Here is a 19,657-nt window from a genome sequence, read left to right on the forward strand (position 1 = left end):
CGGCATTGCCGGGGCGCCTCCGGCGCCTGGCAATACCGCAGTGCAGCTCATTGAGGCTGCATTGGGAGGGAGAGGTGTACACTAATTGATTGATGAATTGTATAATTAAAATCAATAAAAGATTATCACAAAATATTTTCATAATCAATTGGCTAATAGCATAACTAAACCACTAGTGCTTCATCCGAAGATGTATCTTTCAGAAATTTAATTAAATAAGTCATTAATAAAAAATTAAATAATTAATTGATTACTCAATAAATAATTAATCGATTAATCAATAAATAATTAATCGATTAAATGATTAATCAATAAATCAAAAATATCCTTGATAGCCACATCACTTGGTCACTCATGTCCAAATATTAGCTTCCCAGCTCAAAAGGTGCCTGAGATATTGGCCAAATGAGAAAGAAAATAAATGATTAATAATGAAAATAAATAAATAATAATCATAAAAAAATTAAATTATTAATCAATTTGGTCAGAGAACACATGAACTACCACTATTTCATCAGAATCTGTAACTTAAAAAAAAAAAAAATTTTTGTCATTCATCGAATAATTAAATAATTAATCGATTAATTGATTAATTAATAAATCAAAAATATCCTTTGCAGCCAAATCACCTGGTCATTGGCATGTCCAAATGTCAGCTTCCTAACTCAAAAGGTGCCTGAGTTAATGGTCAGAAGAGAAAGGAAATTTGATTAATTAAATAAGTACTTAATTAATCGCTAATAATTAAATAACTCCTCAATTTATTGATTAATCAAAAAAAAAAATACCGGTTTTGACAAAAGACTTGCTCACTATTGTGCCGAAATTTCAGCTTCCTAGCTCAAAGGATGGCTGAGATATCGCCCGGACAAACAAGAAAGAAAGAAAACAAGAAAGAAAGAAACCAGAGTGAAAACTGAGTACTCTCTTTCAGCGTGCGTCACTGCCGAGCCCCCTTTGGTGCCCGGCAATGACGATTTGCAATGCCTGGAGATGGCATAGGAAAGGAGCGGTGTACAATGATGATGTCTGGTCACGTGGTCTGGCAACCATATTGGATCAAATAAAAATCTTTAAAAATAGAAGAGTTGGCTCACACCAAGTTGATTGCACGGGTAATTATTCTATGAATACCATCTAGTTAACTGTTAATCAATGTGTGTGCCGGCCCTCGGATGAACTTTAAACTGGTGTTCTCGTCTACCGGTATTAGTTGATGGACGTTAAAGATCCTACGGTGTCCTTCGCGAAGAGTAGGTGAACTATCGCCGGCACCCTGACAAAATTGCGAATTCCTGCCCAAACCCTGCCCAAACAGTTCGAATCGCCACTGCCGGAGATCGTCGTGGCTGCTCCAGTCGGGTCGGACGTCCTGAAAACCTGTGCGAACGCTACACCCTTCGTGGAGACCAAAGGAATCACCTCGGACTCTGCATCCACTGGTCCACCGCGACGCTCAATGTGCGAGAGAAAAGCACCCGACCGTTTGAATCTTTGAAGATGTTTTTTTCACGTTGACACACACAGGGGCAGAAATATCCCCGTGTGCACTTGCTTTTGTTTGCACACATATTTTCATATGTTTTTGGAAATGTTGCTTTTGGAATGTCAATTTTGGAAATCTCGTACGTATTGCTCTTGGGAATTTTGGACTTAAAGGGGAGGATGTGATGTATGAAGGTGCAAACATTCCCCGTCTTATCCCGATATCGTGACCGCGGGTTTATTTCCGTTTCCGGGAGTTACGGCTCAGCTCGGACGGCTCTGGGATGAAATGGGCCTTCATCTGGAGAGTCAATAAATGTGCAACAATCGATTGTATTCTGTCGAGATACCTTACAATGTGGGTGTGTGTTTGTTTGATTGTTTGATCGAGGTGTGTTTGTGTGTGTGTTTGTGTGTGTTGGATATTTATATGGATTTATTTCTTAAAAGAGGTTTGCTGTGAAGGATTGATTCCTTGAGGCTAATTGCTTTGAGCAGTTAATTTTTTAAAACAAGAAGCAACTTCATGAGATGGACTGGCAGGATGGCCTCGGATGGAGGATGGCCTAGGCCCTAGATGTACGCACACAAGCCTCTAGGCCATGGGTTCCCAATAAGTGGGCCACAGCACGTTTTCCAGGTGGGCCACAGAGACTGCCCAATGTTTGCCCAAATAATATAATCTTTTCACGCACAAGGCCTAAAACAAGAGTTCAATTCTGTGTGTGTTGGTGGTGGCCAGTGGTAGCCACCCACTATTCCCTGCATATTTTATAGTCTTTAAAAAAAAAAGATTTCCTTTTTTTTTTCCAGAAACCCTCATGAAATGACAAAACGAGGATATGATGAGCAATGAATAAGGTTTGGATTCACATCCTTACATGATCGTGGAGAATTAAAGGGAAAATGCGTCCTGTGCCAGAAAATTCTCGGAAATCAATCTTTGCTGCCATCGAAGTTGAAGCTCCATTTGGAGAAGATTCATCCACATTATCCACATAAGGATGTGGACTTCTTCAAGCGAATGGAAGAGAATGTGAAGCGCCACCGCCTGGATCAAAGTGGAACATTATTTCAGCAAAACAAGCGTTTTACAGAGGCTTTCTGAATTCGGAATTCCTGATACGTTTATGAGTGATAATGGTCCTCATTTCTCCAGCGCATAATTTCGTTCATTTTGCTGGGAAATGGAATTTTGACCACGTCACTTCATCCCCAACATACCCAAAATCTAATGGATTCATTGAGCGCCAAGTCGAGACTGTGAAATCTATCCTCCGCAAATCAAAAAGTGTGCGAAAACGATTTTCATCTGGCTCTGCTAGCTTGGAGGTCCACCCCGGTGATCTACAGCTTGGCAAGTCCTGCTCAACTGCTGATGGGGGCAGAAAAATCAAATCGCTGGTACCAACCAGAATCACCAACGTGCACGACGATGACAACTTCATCCATGAGGAGCTGGAGAGGCGCCGCTACTTACAAAAGCACCACCACGATAGGCATGCTCGGACACACGAAATGTCGGGCTTATACCCTGGACAGTGAGTTCGCGTTCAGGACCACAACACCCATTGTTGGGAGCCGGCCACGGTTCGCTCCTCAGAACCACAACACCCATTGTTGGGAGCCGGCCACGGTTCTCTCCTCAGAACCACAACACCCATTGTTGGGAGCCGGCCACGGTTCTCTCCATGTGTGAAGAGCCACGGTCATATTTGCTCGCATCAGGAAATGGTAAAACACTTCAACACATTCAGGAGCTCCCGGCGTGTGATGCGGTGCCCCATCAATATTCGGGCCAAAACAAGTTCTGAAGCCACAGTGAGTGGGAACAGCGAACCATCTGCAAGGTCTGGTAATGAACCTGTGAATCATGACTGTTACGTCACTTGCGCGACCAGAGCAGATATGGTTCATCAATTAGTTGAGAAGAAAGAAGGGGTCCCCATGCACCTCGTTGATATATTCTTTGGTTCACGAGTTATCAAACAGAGTGACCACTATATTCGTCATGTGTGTGTGTCTGTGTGTCTGTCCACAGCATAACTGCCCGATGATATGATCCGATCTTGATGAAACTTGGGTGTGAGGTTGATATCATGATCTAGTTGTGTCCTGCCAAGAGTGGGCGTATGGGGCCCATTGTGGGCGAAGCCACGCCCGAAAAAGATGTCTTTTTAAGCTGAGGGGGTAATCGAGTTCAAGCTACATCTTCTCCGAGGGGTTTGGTGGAATGTGACAGGTGTTTCGATATTTGGTGAGGCCAATGTCACGTGTCTAGCCCCACGGAGCTCGATTTTTCATTTTCGCCCCAAGGTCAAGGTCACAAGGTCACGAAATTTAGAAAAGTCGATTTTTGATGGTTTTATTACATTGTGCGCTTCCTGATGGTGAAATGTCGTACATGATCTTATATTATCACATACATCATGAAATACAAGTTTTCCAAAAAATTTCATAATCTTCGACCATTGAACTTTGAAGGTCACAGAGGTCAAATTTTCAAAGTTGTCTGAATCGAACCGAATTTTCGGTATTGTGCAGCTAACTAACCTCATAACTGATTATACATTATTTTCTATCTCATTTCAAGGTCAGTAACCTTCGTTTTGACATTTCAAGGTCACAAAGGTCAAATTTTCAAAGTTGTCAGAATCGAACCGAATTTTCGGTATTGTGGAGCTAACTAGTCTCATAACAGATAATACATTCCTATTTATATATGTTCAATGTCGGTTTTGACCTTTGTCATTGAATACCGCTCGCTCGTGAACCATCGTCATCTCCTGACTTGTCTAACTTACACTTTTGGAATCCTCAAGGTGTCTAATAAACGAATTTTCATGTTCCCAATACGAAATATTGTCCCATGGGGTCCGTTGACTGCCATCTTTGCGGCCATCTTAGATTTCCGATGAAAATCGCTAATTGGTATAACTTTTGAACTGGACATCATACAGAGGCAAATGATCCCATTTTCCGGCTAATTCTGGCCTGAGGAATCGTTTGAGATGGTTATTTTCATGATTTAAACAAGTTTAATACAATAAAACTCGAAGAGTATGCAAAAAATCAGGAAGATTTCACTCCAAATCTTGCCAGACATCTACCTTCAAATATACCAAACTATAAGATGCCCATGCATACTGGAAATGATAATACTTGTGAGTAATTAGGGTTAAATAAGACAATATAACACACTATTAATTCAATAAATGAAAATAAGAAGAAAACTTTGCCAATAATGTTCTCCTCTTGCACGACAGGTCAAGCCACAGAAGCAGTAAGCAATGTCATTTTTTCATGTCAATGTCAATTGGCCATTCCACACCGGGATGAATTACATGGGTGTGGTGACTGGTCACAAATGCAGGGGCTCAGGCTACTCTGAAATCCTCATTGAGGCTGGACTCGTCACAAGTGGCTGCCTGCATAGTGTGCTGAGTGGGAAGGCATACACTGAAGCCCTGTAATGTCTCAAAACAGTCAGCGAAGCCATGAAACGGTTGTTAATTGAGAGATTCACGGAGGAGGAGAAGGTTGAGGTCACTAACCCCGAGGCCCTGCTCAATCTCATGCAGACATGTAGTCGCGAGACCCTCGACCTTACTTTGCAGGACCCTTCCACTCTCACCATCCTCGAGCAGTATGTGGCCTATGAAGACAAGGTGCGTGCCGGCCACCTCGGCAAGACCACTACATCTTAAAATTAGTATTGTGAGTAAACTAGAAGAAATGATGTCATTATCTGATTTGTAGTCGTGATGAAATAGTTACATCCTTTCTATCTTGTTGTTGTGGCTGGAGGAGTTCCTGACAAATATCAATCAGTCATCATGGAGCCAAGCAGCTGCTGAAGAAGTGTGGCATCGCCGTGGCACGGTCTCTCATTCCTGGTGCTCTCAGCCTGGTGGGCAAGACGATGGAGGAGACCTTCATGAAGTTCGCCAAGTCAGCAGGTACTGAAATACTATGACTACTTTGGTGTTTTAGATGAAAGTTAGTATTAAAATATTTTCTATCACTCCATTATTTATCTCTCCAGGTGGATTCGTGGGGCTCTTCTCCATGTCCGGTGCCTTCCAAAGATGGTGCCGTACGACGTCAACCCGTGCTCAGTACTTTGAGAAGATGCGAGAGATGTGTGGCCTATTCGACAACCCGGACTGTCCGAATGCTGGGAAACACCGTGAGCTGGAGAGAGCTGAGATCAAGACGTCTAACCTCTCACCATCCCCTCTGCCCTAACCCCTCACCATCTCCTCTACACTAACCTCTCACCATCCCCTCCACACTAACCTCTCACCATCCCCTCTACACTAACCTCTCACCATCCCCTCTGCCCTAACCTCTCACCATCCCCTCTGCCCTAACCTCTCACCATCCCCTCTGCCCTAACCTCTCACCATCCCCTTTGCCCTAACCTCTCACCATCCCCTCTGCTCTAACCTCTCACCATCTCCTCTGCCCTAACCTCTCACCATCCCCTCTGCCATAACCTCTCACCATTACCTCTGCTCTAACCTCTCACCATCCCCTCTGCTCTCACCTCTCACCATCCTCTCTGCTCTCACCTCTCACCATCTACTCTGCCCTAACCTCTCACCATTCCCTCTGCTCTAACCTCTCACCATTCCCTCTGCTCTAACCTCTCACCATTCCCTCTGCTCTAACCTCTCACCATTCCCTCTGCTCTAACCTCTCACCATTCCCTCTGCTCTAACCTCTCACCATTCCCTCAGCTCTAACCTCTCACCATTCCCTCTGCTCTAACCTCTCACCATTCCCTCTGCTCTGACCTCTCACCATTCCCTCTGCTCTAACCTCTCACCATTCTCTCTGCTCTAACCTCTCACCATCCCCCCTCTACCCATAACCCCCCACACCCCACACCCGACGTGTGCCGCTCCCTGCGGCTCCGAGCTGGACGAGACGCGGATGTTGTCGCGTTTAAACTGATGATCATTTGTTCGGCGCTTGTATCGAGTTTCTCGTTTTACGGATAAACTGTCAAGGGTGAAATGAAGTGGAGAAAAGTTTGATGCGAGTTGGGAATGTTGATAAGAATTCCCTTATCGTAAACGGGTTCAGGTATTGATGCTTCCGACCTCATAGTTCACACAATAGAACATATGATGATGAATTTATTCAGCTCTCAATGATGTTTCGGGTCTGGAAGAAGTTAACCCTGTCGATTAATTACGTACCGAGAGGATGGGAAATTTCGCAATGACACGAATTGAAGTCACAAAATATTCCCTGTGAGTTGAATTTGCGGAAATATTTATTTATAATGTAAAGAGGAATGTCATGAATGAAACAGCCGAACTACATGTGTTTCATAATCAGGAACCTGAAGAGGAAGATTCTTGTTTATGTTCAACTGTTGGACTGTTCGCAGCTCTCTGGGACATGGATAATGTGAGGTCAAGATGGTTACTTTCTCCTCGTCGGTACGTGGGACTCGGAATTCAATGTTTTATAATGAATGTAACTTCATTGACAGGTAAAAGAAGGGCAGGTAAATGTTCCATGCGAATTCATTTCGATCTAAAAGTTCGGACTCTCCTGCAATGAACAAACGGAACTTTCTTTTCGATGTTTCCCTCCATCGATTTTTAAATATATTTTTCTGCCTGGTTTGAAAACGGCGTCAAAACGTTGATCTGAACAATTCAAACCAAAAACGTATTTTTTACACTTCCATCTTTGACGAAACTTCCAAATGTTCATCACCGCCTCCCCCATCACGTGGTGCGTCATCCATCACGTGCCTTTGCTCTTGCTTTGATGAGGCAATTAAATATTTATATCATGTAATCTGTACGCACAGTAAAGTTTCTTTGAAGATAATGGTTCATGTAAAAAGGTGTTGTCATCGATTATCGTTTCCTTTACATTTCAATAAGAACACTTAATCACGTGTTGATTGCTCAACATTAAGTGTAATTGTACTTGATTGTAATCGGGATTTAGGATTTTGATATAAAACCAGGACCATCCCGGGCTCATCCTCCTGTTGTGCTCATCGAGTCCGCTGTACCTTCACATCGCCGAGGATCCATTGCCTCCTCTTGCTGTCGCGGTGGACACTCTCTCCTCGATGCAAAGCTTCGGTTAACAGGTATGTCGATGAGAACCAATAATCACAAAATATCGCGAGAACCGGAGAGTTTGTTGAGAAAACTTTCGAGTCGGATGTTCTTCCTTTCTCCGTTTGTTACCTGCGCCACCAAAGGTTGATGGAGGTTTTGTTTTCACCGCTGTCTGTCCGTTTGTGAACGAAATATCGCAAAAGGTTGTGGACGGATTTGGACGAAATTTGGCAGAGAGTTATTGTATGTGATAAGGACGAAATGATTACATTTTGGTGAAGATCCGGATATGGAACCGGATACTGGAATTTTTTAACTGAAAAATTTCAGCGAGAGACGACCATTGGAAAATAGGGCCAAAACGATACATAGCAGGATATCTCAAGAAGTTGTGGACGGATTTGGACGAAACTTGGTGGACATGTCATGCGTGTGACAAGGACAAATAGATTCGATTTTGGTGAACATCCTAATATGGATTCCGATATGAGAATTATTTAGTTTTTCATGTGATTCTTTAACATTGCGACACGGGGCCAAAAACGATACATAGCAGGATATCTCAAAAAGTTATGGATGGATTTGGATGAAACTTGTTGGACAAGTTGTGGTGTCTGACCAGGACGATTCTTTTCGATTTTGGTGAACATCCTAATGTGGATTCCGATATGAGAATTATTTAATTTTTCATGTGATTCTTTAACATTGCGACACGGGGCCAAAAACGATACATAGCAGGATATCTCAAAAAGTTATGGATGGATTTGGATGAAACTTGGACAAGTTGTGGTGTCTGACCAGGACGATTCTTTTCGATTTTGCTGAACATCCTAATATGGATTCCGATATGAGAATTATTTAATTTTTTAAGTGATTCTTCACCAAGTTGAGTGATATGGCCAACCAGGTGGAGGTTGTGATATGATATGGCTATGATATGATATGGAGTGATATGGCTATGCTCTCTACTAAGTGCCGTTCTAGTTCTTTCCACGACGGAGCGCACGGGCTAACTTTTGAAAACGTTTTCAAACAAACTTTTTGCCTCCATTTTCATCGCCCACGATTCGCGCAAGAAGTTCGAGTTTTATCTTCACGTTGAAGAGTTCTCATTCGTTTTATGTTGTAAATTGCATCTTTACCGCAAACTTTTAACACCGACATTCCGTCATTCGAGTAAAAGTTTACGGCTGTATTAATAAGTAAACGTCGTCGTGTAAAGGAACCAAAGTTAAACAAGCATTGTGAGTATTGCGCTGCAACACATGTCCCCTACCGGCAGTTTGTCGTCCGGAAAACCGTTGGGGAAATTACCAAAGTTCAAAGTGCCATAACTTTGTCAAAAATGATCGAAACGTCGTGAAGTTCGAACTTGATCTGTAACTTATCATGAGGAAACCATGCACCAAGTTTGAAATCATGGGCATTAAGCGTTTCGAAAAAAAGTCCGGAAAACTGTTCTTTGCGTGACGGACTGACATACGGAGGGACGGAGTGCAAACCTCTAGTCCCCTCCGGTTTACACCGGAAGGGGACTAACAAGTGCAGGTGCAGTCCGTTCATCCATTGTCGTTCGACGTGCATTCACAGCTCGTAGGTCTTGGTGCTCTAAACCAGACTCTCAATCACGTGGTGGTATGTATACCTGTTAGTGATGGACACGAGTTGTTTCACACTCAGGGTGATTCACCAATTTATGCGACGTCCATGCAGGCGACTCATCGCCAGCATCCTGAACAAATTCCGAAACACGCAGGTGTGTACTTCTTAATTCTTCGATGCAGGCATAAAAAATCCGACATAAACGCAGCCATAGATGCCGCAGCCATAGATATAAACATCGATGGCCGCAGCCATAGAAGCCGCAGCCATAGATGTTTTTTTAATTCATTAATTTTTTTAATAGATTTTTTTCTTTCATATATGCTTTTTCAATCCAAGTCGATGCTCAGATGTGTATTTGCTCAGAAATGTGAATCATTAATCCTATTAGTTGGAAGAATCCCATACACGTAATGAATCATTGTTGGGGTTTTTTGGAAAAAATATTTTGTTCTTGGTTTTTCAACTTTTTTTTCTCTAAAAGGTTGAGGCTCATGGAGGAGTATTTGCTCAAAAAATATGATTCACAAATCCTTTTATTTAGAATGTATATGTCCACAACTGTCAAAAATCCTTCAACAATGCCGCCATTGGGAGGAGGCCCCACAAATGTATTGGTGTAACGTTTTTTAATTTTCATATTTTTGTCACTGAATTATTTGTAACGAAGTTATAGGAGCATATCTATAGGCATATGAGGCTCATATCAAGAAAATAATGATATAACATAGTAGTAGTACAACAACATTTATGTGGGGCCTCGAAGGCCTCAGGCCTGCATTCGTGTCGGATTTTCGGGTTATAATTGAAGTAAGCCTCCGAGGCCCAATCACTACATGCAAGGGTAAAATCATCCAAACTCCTGCCATAACTAACGCTTGGAAGACAATTGCAAACCACCCAGTGTAATATTTGCTCACGAACTTGTTTTGGAAGTTTGGAAGAGCATAGCACATCAGAGAGAGAGAGAGAGACATAGCACCCCTTTACCGGTGCATTGCCCCTCCATTTTTATCTCATATTTAAATTAAATTACACAATACAAACGGGGATGAGGAAACTCTGTGTAAGTACAAACGCTTTCGAGAGACGTCTTTTTTTCCTTCATTAACACGAGATTTCCAGGAGGTTCCTTGGTAATGGATGTCAAGCAAGGTTTGTTGTAAATTCAGTTTATTTTTTCAACACAATTACAGATTTTTTTTTTTTTTTTTTTAAATACTGAATCGAGGCTCGTGAAAGAGCTGACAACTGCGAGGGAAAGACAGTACAGGGGGACCGCGAGGGAAAGACAGCACAGGGGGACCACGAGGGAAAGACAGCACAGGGGGACCACGAGGGAAAGACAGTACAGTGGGACCGCGAGGGAAAGACAGCACAGGGGGACCACGAGGGAAAGACAGTACAGTGGGACCACGAGGGAAAGACAGCACAGAGGGACCGCGAGGGAAAGCCAGCACAGAGGGACTGCGAGGGAAAGACAGCACAGAGGGACCGCGAGGGAAAGACAGCACAGAGGGACCGTGAGGGAAAGACAGCACAGAGGGACTGTGAGGGAAAGACAGTACCGTAGGAACACGAGGGAAAGACAGCACAGAGGGACCGCGAGGGAAAGCCAGCACAGAGGGACCGCGAGGGAAAGACAGTACCGTAGGAACATGAGGGAAAGACAGCACAGAGGGACCGCGAGGGAAAGACAGCACAGAGGGACCGTGAGGGAAAGACAGCACAGAGGGACTGTGAGGGAAAGACAGTACCGTAGGAACACGAGGGAAAGACAGCACAGAGGGACCGCGAGGGAAAGCCAGCACAGAGGGACCGCGAGGGAAAGACAGTACCGTAGGAACATGAGGGAAAGACAGCACAGAGGGACCGCGAGGGAAAGCCAGCACAGAGGGACCGCGAGGGAAAGACAGCACAGGGACTGCGAGGGAAAGACAGCACAGAGGGACCGTGAGGGAAAGACAGCACAGAGGGACTGTGAGGGAAAGACAGCACAGAGGGACCGTGAGGGAAAGACAGCACAGAGGGACCGCGAGGGAAAGACAGCACAGAGGGAGCGCGGGGGAAAGACAGCACAGAGGGACCGCGAGGGAAAGACAGCACAGAGGGACTGCGAGGGAAAGACAGCACAGAGGGAGCGTGGGGGAAAGACAGCACAGAGGGACCACGAGGGAAAGACAGCACAGAGGGAGCGCGGGGGAAAGACAGCACAGGGGGACCACGAGGGAAAGACAGTACAGGGGGACCACGAGGGAAAGACAGCACAGAGGGACCGCGAGGGAAAGACAGTACCGTAGGAACACGAGGGAAAGACAGCACAGAGGGACCGCGAGGGAAAGCCAGCACAGAGGGACCGCGAGGGAAAGACAGCACAGAGGGACCGCGAGGGAAAGACAGCACAGAGGGACCGTGAGGGAAAGACAGCACAGAGGGACTGTGAGGGAAAGACAGCCCAGAGGGACCGTGAGGGAAAGACAGCACAGAGGGACCGCGAGGGAAAGACAGCACAGAGGGAGCGCGGGGGAAAGACAGCACAGAGGGACCGCGAGGGAAAGACAGCACAGAGGGACCGTGAGGGAAAGACAGCACAGAGGGACTGTGAGGGAAAGACAGCACAGAGGGACCGTGAGGGAAAGACAGCACAGAGGGACCACGAGGGAAAGACAGTACAGTGGGACCGCGAGGGAAAGACAGTGCAGTGGGACCGCGAGGGAAAGACAGCACAGGGGGGACCGCGAGGGAAAGACAGCACAGAGGGACCGCGAGGGAAAGACAGCACAGAGGGACCGTGAGGGAAAGACAGCACAGAGGGACCGTGAGGGAAAGACAGCACAGAGGGACCGTGAGGGAAAGACAGCACAGAGGGACCACGAGGGAAAGACAGTACAGAGGGACCGCGAGGGAAAGACAGCACAGAGGGACCGCGAGGGAAAGACAGCACAGAGGGACCGTGAGGGAAAGACAGCACAGAGGGACCGCGAGGGAAAGACAGTGCAGAGGGACCGCGAGGGAAACACAGCACAGAGGGACCACGAAGGAAAGACCACTGATTGCTTTGCTTTGTCATTCGAAGTAAAGTACGTACAATATGCAGTTTTGAAAATGCATGTTAATATTTGATCATATAACCTGTATGATTGTGCATGAGATTTTAAAGGAAGGCCATTTCATAAAGATTCCATTTTTTTTTAAACCGTTACATTTTCATTAGGTTAACGCTTTGCATGACATGATGCATCATCTGGTGAATTGCACGTTTTCCAGGTGGGAAATTGCTTTGGTGCGAGCGTATAGGTGCGAGCAGTTGGTGAGGCGTTTGCTTTGACATCCAGAAAGTTCCACACCATGGTGGTAAGTGCCAATTACTTTGGGCAAGGAATGTATACCTTGAAATCGATCAACATGGAAGGCATCTGTGTTTCTTTTATCTTATATTTTCTAAGTTTATGGAGGCATTTTTTTCACAGATTATCATATGAATAATATAATAGGCCTTTGCTTGCTCTTTCTTTGTCAGTGATCTGTGCGATATTCTTTCTTGAATATAATGGTCCACTCGTGTTCAAAAATATTGGCACCCTTGAACTTTTTTTCAAATAACACAGTTTTCTCGAAAAATATGTTGAAATTGACGAAACTATTTGGTCTCCACGATTATTTATTTAACTGTTAATATTACAGAACCTTTGTTTTTGATTCAGAACTTAATCTGTCGCTTTAAATCAGAAAATAGAAATTTTAGCACAGCCTTTGGACAAAATAACTGCAGTCAAGCGCTTCCTACACCTCTCTACTGGCAGTTTGTCCCACTATTCTCATGCAAACTTGCTCCAGTTCTCCCAGATTTGAAGGGTGTCTTCTCCCAACTGCTGTTTTCAGATTTCCCCACAGGTGTTCAATGGGATTTAGACCTGGACTCATTGCTGGCCACTTCAGAACAGTCCAGCGTTTTGTCTTGAACTATTCCTGGGTGCTGTTTGAAGTATTTTTGGGGGCATAGTCCTGCTGCAAGACCCATGACCTTCGTTGGAGACCCAGCTTTCTCACAATGGGATGAACATTGTGCTCCAAAATGCCTTGGTAATCTCCTGAATTCATGATGCCATGCACACATTCAAGGCACCCAGTGCCAGAGGCAGCACAGCAACCCCAAAACATCACTGAACCTCCTCCATGTTTGACTGCAGGGAAGGTGTTGTTTTCTTTGAAAGCTTCATTTTGTTTTCTGTTAACATAGAGATTATGTGCTTTACCAGAAAGCTCTAATTTGATCTCATCTGTCCACATGACATTCTCCCAGAAGGATTTAGGCTTGTTCAGGTTCGTTTTGGAAAACTCCATTCGGGCTTTCTTATGTCTATCTCTCAGCAGCAGTGGGGTCTTCATGGGTCTCCTTTCATTGAGTTGGTGACGAATGGTGCGAGTTGACACTGTCGTACCTTGTGTCTGAAGGTCAGTTTGAATCTGTTTGGCAGTTGATATAGGTGCTTTCTCCAACATTGAAACAATCCTTCGCTGCAATCTTCGATCAGGTTTTCTCTTGCGGTCACGTCCAGGGAGGTTGGCTACTCTATTCCTGATAACATTGTGTACGGTGGACACAGGAACATCAAGGTCTCTGGAGATGGACTTGTAGCCTTGAGATTGTCCATGCTTGGCTACAATCTTGTGTCTGACCTGCTCAGACAATTTTCTGGTTTTTGTTGTTTTCTGGTTTTCGAGAAGCACTGAGTCTAACAACACCTCCCCCCCCCTCCCCACCCCCATCCCCCAACGTGGTAAAGGCTCAATAAAGCTCCGAATGTTCCCTTCACGGTGCACACGAAAAACGCGACCGCCCGTTACGACGCCAGTCCAAAAGGTTGAAGAGGGTGTGAAGAGACAAGCACCTCGACCTATCTTTATTCGCACACTAATTAGGCACGATGAAGACTCGGTCAAGCACACTACGTGACAACACCTTCAAGCTCTATGAGCAAGTCTTGGTGCCTTTGTTTGGGAATCTGAAATTGATTGGTAAATTCCCTTTAATCATCACCAGGGAAATAATCACCTCCGCGGAGGTTTCGTGAATGGAATATATTTGTCAAAAGTTATTCACGACGTGTAACGTATCATTGTTGTGGTGTAGGGAGGTGGTGAAATTTGAATGATCGCTCATTAAAAAGGGTTTTTGTAAATGATTTTTAATAGGCTAATTGTCTGTTCTCTCTCTCTCTCTCTCTCTCTCTCCCTCTCTCTCTCTCTCTCTCTCTCTCTCTCTCCCTCTCTGCTGTTTCTCCTTTTTTTGTCTTATTCAGTTTTATTTCAACATCACAAAGGACAAACTGGGAAGAAGTTGAACACATGCTCATTGTGTCCTAAGGATTTTGCACACTCGTGCACATTGAGACAAAATTTGTGAAGAATCAGCACAAGCGTTGTAAGGATTTTGTGATTATCAGCAGCAAGTCAAAAGGATCAAATGGAGATGGACACATCAAGTTGTGGGAGGACTGCGTTGCACCTGCTGAAACCTGCGAATGAAGATAACAACCAACGAGGGAAGTTGTACAAGTGTTATGTGTGTTCAAAGGTTTTTAATCAGTTATCAAATTTAAATATACATAAACGAATTCATCCGGGGGAGAAGCCGTTCAAGTGTTCTGTGTGTTCAAAGGTTTTTAGTCATCCATTAGCCTTAAATCAACACAGACACATTCACATTGGGGACAAATCATTCACATGTTCTGTGTGTTTTGAAGATTTTCGTTTTTCATCAAGCTTAAATAGACACAAACTAATTCACACGGGGGAGAAGCCATACAAGTGTGCTGTGTGTTCTGTAGATTTTCGTCATTTATCAAGCTTAAATAAACACAAACTAATTCACACGGGGGAGAAGCCATACAAGTGTGCTGTGTGTTCGAAGGTTTTTAATCAGTTATCAAATTTAAATACACACAAACTAATTCACGCGGGAGAGAAGCCATACAAGTGTTCCGTGTGTTCTAAGGTTTTTAGTCGTCCAGTAGCCTTAAATAAACACAGATACATTCACATTGGGGGGAAGCCATACAAGTGTGCTGTGTGTTCTGAAGATTTTCGTCATTCATCAAGCTTAAAGATACACAAACTAATTCACACGGGGGAGAACCGTACAAGTGTGCTGTGTGTTCGAAGGTTTTTCGTCATTCATCAAGCTTAAATGAACACAACCTAATTCACACGGGAGAGAAACCGTACAAGTGTGCTGTGTGTTCGAAGGTTTTTCGTTATTCATCAAGCTTAAATAAACACAAACTAATTCACACGGGGGAGAAACGGTACAAGTGTGCTGTGTGTTCTAAGGTTTTTCGTTCTTCATCAAGCTTAAATAAACACAAACTAATTCACACGGGGGAGAAACCGTACAAGTGTGCTGTGTGTTCGAAGGTTTTTCGTCATTCATCAAGCTTAAATGAACACAACCTAATTCACACGGGAGAGAAACCGTACAAGTGTGCTGTGTGTTCAAAGGTTTTTCGTTATTCATCAAGCTTAAATAAACACAAACTAATTCACACGGGGGAGAAACCGTACAAGTGTGCTGTGTGTTCGAAGGTTTTTCGTTATTCATCAAGCTTAAATAAACACAAACTAATTCACACGGGGGAGAAACCGTACAAGTGTGCTGTGTGTTCGAAGGTTTTTCGTCATTCATCAAGCTTAAATAAACACAAACTAATTCACACGGGGGAGAAACCGTAGAAGTGTTCTGTGTGTTCTCAGGTTTTTAGTCGTCCAGTAGCCATAAATCAACACAGACACATTCACATTGGGGACAAACCATTCAAATGTTCTGTGTGTTCTGGAGGTTTTCGTCATTCATCAACTTTAAATACACACAAACTATTTCACACGGGGAGAAACCGGACAAGTGTTCTGTGTGTTCAAAGGTTTTTCGTCAATCATCACATTTAAATACACACAAACTCATTCACATGGGGGAGAAGCCGGAAAGTGTTCCCAAGTGTTCCGTGTGTTCTAAGGTTTTTGGTCGTCAATTAGCCTTAAATGAACATAGACACATTCACATTGGGGACAAACCATACAAGTGTGCTGTGTGTTCGAAGGTTTTTAATCAGTTATCAAATTTAAATAAACACAAACTAATTCACATGGGGGAGAAGACACCGCACACTAGAAACTCACCCACATGTGGAGATAGCAGCCAACAACACAAACATACACACCTATACATGCATATATGGACACGCACACAATCACACAAACACAACTCACACACACACGAAGGTGGATACTTTGAGACCTGGGTTGCACCTTCTGAAACATGTGTAAGGGATTTCATTCGAATCTCAGGCTAATTAGGGGCAATATGACCCATTTGCCTCCCTAGCGTCTGACTGTCTTGTTTTGGGAAGCTGTTGACAAAATCTTTGTTTGACCTTGCAACAACAATCTTTTCTGATGAGCAGCTCCCCGCCTGCCGAGCCTTTCTCCTTGCTACAATCTGTGAAACTGGGGAAATGTTTTGAGTTCCTTGTCCTTTGAATAAAAGTATGTGAAGCAGAATACAAATTGTGATTCCTTGAGATGTTGAGATGAGATAACACAGCCCCCCTTCTGGAACCGTAGCTCCCGCAAGGTTCATTACAGGTGCTACCCACCCAGTCTTGCAACTTACTGACTCACACTTAATCAGCCTATGAAATAAATCAGGAGGGCTGTGCGAAGTGAGCCATATCGACTTACCTGTTCTCCATACCGTTCTACCCCCTTAAGCAACAACTTACATTTCAAATATTTACAATCATTAGAATCCTCGTTCGTAACTCCTGGGGAGGAAGAGAAAAACAGCAACACACACAAACTTACGTTAACCACAAAACTTATCAACCATTGCAAAATTTCAATAAAAACAACATACCCCTTCCTTCAGACCACGTTCCCCCGTGGGTGCCACAATACCAAATGTTACCTGCGGGGCCATCCCAATGGGCCCCAAATTTCCACGGGCCCTGTCCTGGTGTTACAGGTGAGTGACCTGGCTCGGTGGATTTCACCCTCATTCATTCACACAAATCCCTTACCCATTCACACACGTTTCAAAAATCAACAAAGCACAAAGGCATCAAAGCACGCATTTCACCACCCTGAAGGACCATGGCAAAGATGTCATCACACATGTGTGTGCGTTTCTACGAGGCAGCGGGTAGATACCGTATAAGCAAGACGGTGGGGGCGCTTGAGGCTGTGGTACGTGTAATGGTATTCTTGGAGAATTATTAACAATTACTGGTGTTATGTTACTAAAACTTCAAGAGACTCGGTTTAGCAAAATCAATGTTTTATTCACTTTTGAGAATTTGTTGTATACTTGAGAATTTGTTGTATACTAAGCCGAGATCTTTAATGAGGCTTTGTTCCAGTCTTTGTTGAAGCTTGTTTGGTAGGTCTTGGTTGAAGCTCGGTCTGTAGGTCTTTTGAAGCTCGTTCAGTTGTTGACCAGTCTCCAGTTGTTCCCCGTCCACTCTCCTCTCTGCTCGCAACTTTCTCCTGGTTTTAAAGCCCCAAACTCCTTTGATGTTGCAGAGCATGCAGGGTGTCCCTTATCCAAAACCTTATTTGGCTCTCTCTTGGCCAGCTAGTACTTATTTCTGTTCAAGAGGTCAAATACTCTGACCTGCTGAGGAAGAATTTGCAGCCTGCAGTGAACTGAACATAGGCTATTTTTCTACACAGATGGCAGTCCACGAGCGTTACACATTTTTGTCTGAAATTAACTCTCCCACCCACCTGCTAGTTCTATGCACTTTACTCATTCGTAAAGTAAAACATATACTACTTTACACACGATCACATTGAGATATATATATTTTAGCAATACTGTCAATATGAATATTTATTCCCTGACAATCCCCAGTTTTTCATTTATGTTTATATTAACCATTAATCTAAACATTACCACATTTAAATATTCAAAACACTAATCTGGTAATTCAATTTCCTAAGGCATACACCGTCATTCTGGAAGAATTTTGATCACAATACATTTCCTTGTTCATTGACTCTTTCTATGTTGATAATTCAATTCAACTCATTTGCATAAAGATCACAAAACATTTCACCTTCATTGACTCTTTCTATGTTGATAATTCAATTCAACTCATTTGCATAAAGATCACAAAACATTTCACCTTCACCAAAACGCAATAATTTCAGTTCATCAAAATAATAAAGCATCTGCAACATTTGGCAAAATATTTGCCTTTAATCAAATATTGACTTTCTTTGTTTGAAAAAAGGGGCGGATCACTTGTGTTTGGAATTTCAGCATAAAACATTTTTCTCCTGTTGTCTTCATCACACCTTCACTATTTGCATAGGATTTTCCGCTGTTGTGATAGCTGGGCAGAGTCAAAGACTGACCCTGCTCTCCATGCAGCATCCTTGCCACTCTTGCTGTGAGCCATAGTAGATTTGAACAAGGCCTCCATCCAGTTGTAGTCGACTTGCCTCCTCACTAATCGTGAGCATGGAGCAAGTATTGATGTGATGTTGATTTGTCAACAAGATGTGGAGCAGGGATGCCGGATGCATCCGCAATGATGATGTTGGGACCATGGTACTCAGTTGCCCATGGTCCATACCAGGAGCCCACAGCAGAATCGTGCACAGCTGTTGTGAAGGAAAAGGCAGTCGTTCGCTTGCAGCTCCATGCTGGCTCCCCGGAAGTTGGTGAAGTAATGACACACGTCACCGTATCCCGTAAACGTTGCAGGTAAAATATCGTCGTCCTGCAATTGCTGATGTGATGAATGTTCGAGGTATTTGAACACAAGTAAGTGATCGCCCTTTTCCATATGTTGCAGTGTGACCCAGACAAATGGTCACATAATTTTCCCTTGGTGAAGGTAAACATCCATCTTCCAAAGGAGCATTTCTTCATCATTCTTTGAGAAAGAGGGTGTATGCCAAGATTAACTTCATTTTCACAAATTTTCCTTTTTCAAACTTCTTCCCAGATGTCGTTATCACTCCATTTGGGATATGGTCTTGTCTTTCCTTTACTTAGCCACATTTATATCTGCTCTCCACACAGATTGAATCAGATGGGGTACATTGTAATATGAAATCACTATATTTTATAACAACTTCACACGAATAATATTCAAATCAGACATGTGTTTTACACTACTAAAACTAAGAATAGCATCCACAATTGCTTTCAGGTTCATATAATTCAAAAAATTAAACACATGCAGGTGTTGTAACTCAACTCAAAGAAAATAAATGCATTAATAATGATTATATATGATTTAAATCACAAACAGGAATATCTAATTCCCAACAATTCTTGCAAACAAGCAAACTATGCCTAATGTGTTATTAGCATAGTCCTCCCCGCTTTTTGTTTTTCTTTAACAGCGTAACTTGTGGTGATATGAGTTCATTGATCTTATAAAACGGACATAGTTCACAACAAGTTG

At 43.4% G+C, this 19,657-nt stretch overlaps 1 long non-coding RNA gene and 1 pseudogene across 1 annotated transcript in view; one reads left to right on the forward strand and one right to left on the reverse strand.

The window, feature by feature from the left end:
- Nucleotides 1-19,237, reverse strand: part of LOC137426241 (uncharacterized) — a 91,041-nt gene extending 71,804 nt beyond the window's left edge. The window contains exons 1-2 of the long non-coding RNA XR_013623133.1: nucleotides 18,365-19,237; nucleotides 17,964-18,295 (exon numbers count right to left, since the gene is read on the reverse strand). This is a non-coding gene — a long non-coding RNA (uncharacterized LOC137426241). The remainder of the gene's footprint in view (nucleotides 1-17,963; nucleotides 18,296-18,364) is intronic.
- On the forward strand, nucleotides 4,983-16,127 carry LOC144891486 (uncharacterized; annotated as a pseudogene).
- Nucleotides 19,238-19,657: the final 420 nt, after the last annotated feature.

This window comes from Myxine glutinosa, chromosome 4, assembly GCF_964187855.1.
Source record: "Myxine glutinosa chromosome 4, kmMyxGlut1.1, whole genome shotgun sequence".
Lineage (NCBI taxonomy): Eukaryota > Metazoa > Chordata > Myxini > Myxiniformes > Myxinidae > Myxine > Myxine glutinosa.